General features: G+C 41.5%; 1 long non-coding RNA gene across 1 annotated transcript in view; it reads left to right on the top strand.

Annotated features, from left to right (window-relative positions):
• The first annotated feature begins 4,163 nt into the window (after window positions 1–4,163).
• LOC138365119 (uncharacterized) overlaps window positions 4,164–7,993 on the top strand; it is a 6,451-nt gene continuing 2,621 nt past the window's right edge. Inside the window, exons 1-2 of the long non-coding RNA XR_011228662.1 lie at window positions 4,164–4,236; window positions 6,452–6,529. This is a non-coding gene — a long non-coding RNA (uncharacterized lncRNA). The remainder of the gene's footprint in view (window positions 4,237–6,451; window positions 6,530–7,993) is intronic.

Here is a 7,993-nt window from a genome sequence, read left to right on the forward strand (position 1 = left end):
GTATAAAAAAGCTGAAATATATTGAGCTTTATATTTTAAACCTTGTAAAATTGTCATAAAACTTGGAATAAGACACTAAGCATGCTTTATTTATGAAAATATAGAAACACATCAACAAAAACATAAACCACATGTCACCTAGCTATAATTCTTTGTCTTTCTAGAGAATGTAATTTACGCTTTGACAATCTTTCTTCATATGACAGGTTTCTATTTTGGGGTATTAACTTTGTTATCCTCCGCTGGACGCATTCTAGTAAATTTATAACCATGATGTGGATATACTGTGACCAAAAGTGAATTGCATATATATCTAAATGGAGCCTACCCAGAGCAAGATATATCTGAAGAACAATGAACCGATATTTTAATTATTACTAATGTTTCAATACATAAATCCCAGTGTTCTGTTTGCCTTATTACGAACATTTATTCATTGATTTTTGTTTGTTTTAAATTCTTACTAATCATAACTCCCAGATCCCTTTCATAATTCGACTTCATAATCTCAGCACCATGCATGCATCTAGCTTATATCTTGTAACTCGATCTATCGTCATTACCTATCCTTTAAACCTTACATTTGTCAGTATTAAACGGCCTCCCCCAATCTTTTGACCATATTTCAGTACCCAATTTAGATCGTTCGATCGATCAATTTAGACCTCCTTGTATCATGTATCATCATACATGATGATAAAATGATACACACTACTGGGTATGCTGATGATATAATGATACACACTACTTGTTATGCTAACATGCAGAACACTCTTAACTCTGTATTAGTCTCATGTCAGGACTTAGGTTTAGTCATATCTCAGCAGAGGAAACAAAGATACTAAACGGGTGTCCACCCAGGCAGGGAGGAGCTGTTCACAAGATGCAACTGTATGATGGCTCCCAGCTTGACTATGTTAACAGATTCAAATACCTTAAAACTTGCCTTGTATTGTCCTTTTGTATTCAAACTCTGTCGTCAGTATAAAGAGAGGCTCCATAAGCCCTCTTGGAGATGTTGCAGGTTATCACTCAGGCTATGGTGCCAATGTTACAATTGTCAAAATGATGTACCTTGCATACATCAGATCTTTAGTGGATTATGCTGCACCTCTGCTTGCCTTGATGATTGAAAGAAAGCTTAAAGGGCTTGAAAACTTGCAGAACGAAGCCTTAAAGATAATCTTTGGATGCCCCTCGTACCACAAAGATACTTAACATGAGGAAGGAACTTAATATTCCGAGCGTTGTTTATCGTGTTACTGAAATTAACTGTCAAATTGGTATAAAAATGCTAAGGCTAGCTCATCCTAACTCTTGCACAGAAGCCTTCCAGAATGACTTTATTGAAGGTCAACATTGTTTCATGTGGCACTGTATCAAAAGCTTTGCTAAAGTTAAGGTACACAACATCACAATCCTTACCACTATCAACTGCCTCAACTATGCTGGAATAAAAAGAGAGCAAATTTGTTAAACATGAACGGCCATGTGTAAAACCATGTGTTGCGACTTAACCCCATTGATTCTAAATCTTTGATTCCTTTGGTATAGCCATGCCCTAATTCAGCTTAATATAGAATCCACAATATAGTGAGCCTCTATCTTTTAATCAGTCTTTTATGTGGCACTGTATCAAAAGCTTATTTTATGAGTGGGGAGTTCGTATAAACAACTGGGCCTCTACCCCCTTCAATCCAAACTATTTTCCTTGCTTCTTGCACTGAAATGTGTACAAGTCTCTAAACTGATACATTAATTGTGACTCTTTATCATCCTTAATTGCTCTCAACTCTTTAAGACATACTGTAACATGCACGTGTCTGAAGCTAGACACAAATACAACAAAATTATTAATGATAACAAGAGACTTCGAACTAGGTACCTCACAGGAAGGTGTCCTCAGTCCTACCTTATTTAATACCTTAATAAACACGCTGTTAAACTCTGTACCGAGCAAACCCAACGTCCACATCATTATAGCTATGCTGATGATATAATGATACACACCACTGGGTATGCTGATGATATAATGATACACACAACTGGGTATGCTGATGATATAATGATACACACAACTGGGTATGCCGATGATATAATGATACACACCACTGGGTATGCTGATGTTATAATGATACACACAACTGGGTATGCCGATGATATAATGATACACACCACTGTGTATGCTGATGATATAATGATACACATAACTGGGTATGCCTATGATATAATGATACACACAACTGGGTATGCTGATGATATAATGATACACACAACTGGGTATGATGATGATATAGATACACACCACTGGGTATGCTGATGATATAATGATACACACCACTGGGTATGCTAACATGCAGAACACTCTTAACTCTGTATTAGACTCATGTCAGGACCTAGGTTTAATTATCTCAGCAGAGAAAACAAAGATACTAAATCGGCGCCCGCCCAGGCAGGGAGGAGCTGTTCGCAAGATGCAATTGTCTGATGGCTCCCAGCTTGACTATGTAAACAGATTCAAATACCTTGGCCTTGAGGTGCCACTGTATAGTCCTGTTGTATTCAGACTCTGTCGTCAGTATAAAGAGAGGCTCCGAGCTCTCAAGGCTGTTGCAGGTTATCACTCAGGCTATGGTGCCAATGTCAGAATTGTCAAAATGATGTACCTTGCATACATCAGATCTTTAGTGGATTATGCTGCACCTCTGCTTGTTTTGATGCCTGAAAGAAAGCTTGGAGGGCTTGAAAAATTGCAGAACGAAGCCTTGAGGATAATCCTTGGTTGCCCTCGTACAACAAAAGATACTTAATATGAGAAAGGAACTTAATATTCCGAGCGTTGTTGATCGTGTTACTGAAATTAACTGTCAAATTAGTATTAAAATGCTTAGGCTAACTCATCCTAGTCCTTGCACAGAAGCCCTCCAGAATTTCTTTATTGAAGATCAGCATTGTTCCAAATGGATAACAAAAACTGGAACTCAACTCAGAATGTATCAGGTTCATGATTTGTACCAAGAGAAACAACAACGGCACTTTCCTGCACCGTGGGAGGTTACACCCTTTCCAGTTTTAATCCCTCTCTTTCCACCCAAGAAGCAAATTAGAAATCAGCCCAAACTTCGTCTTGAGGCAAAGCTAAACGCCTTAAGCCATATTGATGCTCTGTCCACAGAGCATTCTCTCTCTCAAATCATATACACTGATGGTTCCCTACACCGCACCACGGGTGCAGCTGGAAGTGCAGTTGTTCTGACAATGGGCGATGGCCTATACTTTGAGTGGGGAGTCCGTATAAACAATTGAGCCTCTACCTTTCAGACTGAACTATTTGCTTGCTCCTTGCACTGAAATGTGTACAAGTCTCCAAACTTGATACATTAATTGTAAGTGACTCCTTATCATCCTTAAATGCTCTCAACTCTTTAAGACATAACTGTAACATGCTCGTGTCCGAAGCTAGGCACAAATACAACAAAATTATTAAGGATGGTAACAGAGTCCATTTCATGTGGTCTCCATCTCATGTTGGCCTCCAAATGCATGATAGAGCTGATAAGTTAGCCAAAGAATCTGCCTTTAAAGGAGACGTATGAGTGTAGCCTTGGATTGTCAATGAGCAATCTGAGAGCAGCAGTACACCGAGAACTTCAACAAGATCTTGTAGATCTGAGGCAAAGTGAAATTGACACCAGTAATTCCATCTATCATCATACTATCATGCAAGAGGAGCCACACATCTATGGATCATCCAATAAAATCAGCAGACTTCTAGATGTTACTACTGTTCGGCTTAAACTGTGTTTCAACTCTCTCTGGGATTTCTAATTATCTGCTGATGTAGACCTAACCAAATGTAAACTGGGTCAACAAGCACACCGTCTGTCACTATGTGATGGAGTGCCAAAAGACTTCAATTGAATTGAATTGAATTGAATTCAGAGACAATTTTATAATAAATGTTCCAGAGATGTTTAAATATTTCATTCAAAACGATCTGCTACCAGAAATCTTAGCCAAATATCCCCTATTTGCTAACTAAGATAAGTAAATGATAAGTAAATTGTGTCGCCAATTATATATACGAGGGAATGATTAAGGGTCGAGGGATGAAATGCGCATTGCTGCCCTCATCTGTGACGTCACAGCATCATTCGCGCTAGTATCAACAGAGCGGCCATTTTGTCGTCAGTGCAGTCAGCGGACAGAGGACAAACGCTTCATGCAAATATTATCGTAAGTAAACACTTATATTTTATTATATTATTAGATTCTAGTGCTGGCTACAGTGCTGTGTATGTGTAGGCGAGGCCGGGCAGTGCTGGTGTATGTGGAGGCGAGGGGCTGTGCTAGTGTATGTGGAGGCGAGGGGCAGTGCTGGTGTATGTGGAGGCGAGGGGCAGTGCTGGTGTATGTGGAGGCGAGGCCTGGCAGTGCTGGTGTATGTGGAGGCGAGGGGCAGTGCTGGTGTATGTGGAGGCGAGGGGCAGTGCTAGTGTATGTGGAGGCGAGGAGCAGTGCTGGTGTATGTGGAGGCGAGGGGCAGTGCTAGTGTATGTGGAGGCGAGGCCTGGTAGTGCTATAGTGTATGTGGAGGCGAGGGGCAGTGCTGGTGTATGTGGAGGCGAGGCCTGGCAGTGCTGGTGTATGTGGAGGCGAGGCCTGGCAGTGCTGGTGTATGTGGAGGCGAGGCCTGGCAGTGCTGGTGTATGTGGAGGCGAGAGGCAGTGCTGGTGTATGTGGAGGCGAGGGGCAGTGCTGGTGTATGTGGAGGCGAGGGGCAGTGCTGGTGTATGTGGAGGCGAGGGGCAGTGCTAGTGTATGTGGAGGCGAGGGGCAGTGCTGGTGTATGTGGAGGCGAGGGGCAGTGCTGGTGTATGTGGAGGCGAGGGGCAGTGCTGGTGTATGTGGAGGCGAGGGGCAGTGCTAGTGTATGTGGAGGCGAGGCCTGGTAGTGCTATAGTGTATGTGGAGGCGAGGGGCAGTGCTGGTGTATGTGGAGGCGAGGCCTGGCAGTGCTAGTGTATGTGGAGGCGAGGGGCAGTGCTGGTGTATGTGGAGGCGAGGGGCAGTGCTGGTGTATGTGGAGGCGAGGGGCAGTGCTAGTGTATGTGGAGGCGAGGCCTGGTAGTGCTATAGTGTATGTGGAGGCGAGGGCCAGTGCTGGTGTATGTGGAGGCGAGGCCTGGCAGTGCTAGTGTATGTGGAGGCGAGGGGCAGTGCTAGTGTATGTGGAGGCGAGGGGCAGTGCTGGTGTATGTGGAGGCGAGGCCTGGCAGTGCTAGTGTATGTGGAGGCGAGGCCTGGCAGTGCTAGTGTATGTGGAGGCGAGGGGCAGTGCTGGTGTATGTGGAGGCGAGGGGCAGTGCTAGTGTATGTGGAGGCGAGGCCTGGCAGTGCTAGTGTATGTGGAGGCGAGGGGCAGTGCTAGTGTATGTGGAGGCGAGGGGCAGTGCTGGTGTATGTGGAGGCGAGGCCTGGCAGTGCTAGTGTATGTGGAGGCGAGGGGCAGTGCTGGTGTATGTGGAGGCGAGGCCTGGCAGTGCTAGTGTATGTGGAGGCGAGGCCTGGCAGTGCTAGTGTATGGAACTGAGGACTCAGGCCCCAGGGCCTGGGCACAGGGGCTTGAGCACTGCTGAGGGTTAGCCAACATGAGAAGGTTGTGTTGATTGCCTGAAATTATTTAAATTGTTTAATGTATTGAATGGCATTTTTCAAGTTACATTTTTTAAATTACTGAACTAGGTTCTAAATTTTTTTAAATTTTGCCACGAGGGGGCGAGTTTATTGGGCAGCGCCACTAATCTTGTGAGTGGACACACCGCCATAGCAGCATGTACAACACTCTTCAATAGGAAAAAAACCCGCTGGGTTCTAGGCTAGGTTAGGCTCATCTGTAATAATTGAATTAAGCCTAGCAAAGCCTAGATCCTAGTTCAGTAATTTAAAAAATGTTGTAACTTGAAAAATGCCATTCAATACATTAAACAATTTAAATATTTTCAGGCAATCAACACAACCCTCTCATGTTGGCTAACCCTCTCTCATGTTGGTCAATAATTTAATTATTTTTTTATGGAGTAATCTTTGCTATATTGATAGTGCTTGTTGTGTGTCTGCAGGTGCATTCAGTGTGTGTACGATGCCTGATGTTAAAAAATTATTTCTTTCTTGTTCATGCTCTCATTTAGACGTTTGGCCTCGACGAGGTTCAGTCTTGTGACTGGTCTGTGGCACGTTTTTGTTGAAATGTAGTCTTTTCGAGACTACATTTCAAATGTAGTGTGTGTGGAGGCGTGTATGTTAGGTATTACCTAACATACACGGTCTAATATATCTATCTGTGTGAAATAGATTAAATCCATTTATTTGATATTCAGCCAATAGTTCTGTATTTTCTACATTCATCCATGTTTTGGTAAGTGCAATAATATGTATTGTTTCATTGCAGATTAGAGATTCTAGATAGTTCTAGATTTCCGAAGTACTGAAACGCGCGCCATACAGGCTTGGTGGATCTAGGTGCAAGGTAAAATTATTTACATTTACTTGTTTTTTATTTATATGCATATATATATATGCCTAAGTTTTGAAAGTGAACAAATTGTTTACAATGGTTTATAATTTTATCAGTGTCAGACACAATTACATCTTACAATTACATCTGCTCATTACAAAATACTCTTTAAAAAATTACTTCTTAACAATAAGAGCATATAAATATATCCATAATCATCTGCATCAAACCTTATTACAGGTAAAACCAGTAGGCAGTCTACTGTATTTTATCAAACCCTTATTAGAATAATAGATCTTGTAATAATTTTGCAAAAATAGTGGCATTTACTATTTTTAAAAGATTATTAAAAAATTTACCGATATGGTGCATTCGGAAGATAAACCAAATTTTTCACTTTTGACAATTGAGCACCTGCTACATCCTTGTAGCAGGTGCTACAGGTGCTACATCCATCCATTGGTTTCAACCCTTTTACCCTGTTGTAGCTCAGTCGATTAAGGCAGTGTCTGGGATGCTCCCGGACGCAGGTTCGAATCCTCGTCACGGCCCTTGTGGATTTGTTCATTTGATGCACACGTTATTGTGATCTGTGTGTGTAATTCTTCACCTGCTACAGCAACAGGAATGTGTGTGTGTGTGTGTCTGTATATTTGTGTTGAATATGACCGAAAGTGTAAGATTAATGATTCTAACACAAATCGTCTGAATATTTGTTTTTCTTCACAGTCGAGAGTAGTTAAAAAAAATTTACTCGAGTTTAATTTCACACTTTATTTATAGTCTTTCAGTCCCTCTCCTTACTGCTGCTGCTGTTTCTCGCATCTTTGCATCACTTGTATGTTAGGGGGTTTGGCCTCTTGCTCTATATTGATTCCATTTGTGTGTGTTTGGGTCTCTGGCCCTCTCGCAATTTCTGTTGAACAAACCCCTTTTCCTAGTTCTGCATCTCTCCTTTGGTATAAATTTTGTTGTGCTTTTATCATATATTTCACAAAACTTGACATACATCTCATTTACTTCATGTCCTATCAGCAAGTGTTTGTCAAATTCTTTAGGGAAAGTTTATCATCCTGATTGCAGATCTCTAGTGCTATTATGTCAACTTCTTGTGGATTCGCAATCATTATTTAATTTACCTTTAGGTGTTCTTTCACCAGCACAGCAACACTGTACCTCTCCCAACCAGTTTAAGATAAAAACTAAGTACTAACTAATTAACTCAATGTAACCTACCTTACCCCCAAAATGTCAACCCATGTCTTCTATTTTAAACAATGCTGTTTTGTTGACCAAATTGTATTTTTGTTTTTTTCTGCCATGTTTCCCCCCTCCCCTTTTTCCATTTTTTTTTTCTCAACACAATTTATACTTTAATCTCAATTAGTATTAAGTTTTAGTCTTGGAGTTTTTCCTGCCCAAAATGCTTTGCGTAATAGTGGCTTTAGGCATTGTATGTACTAGCTCTATTTATAA

Source organism: Procambarus clarkii, chromosome 15 (assembly GCF_040958095.1).
Source record: "Procambarus clarkii isolate CNS0578487 chromosome 15, FALCON_Pclarkii_2.0, whole genome shotgun sequence".
NCBI classification, from domain to species: Eukaryota; Metazoa; Arthropoda; class Malacostraca; order Decapoda; family Cambaridae; genus Procambarus; species Procambarus clarkii.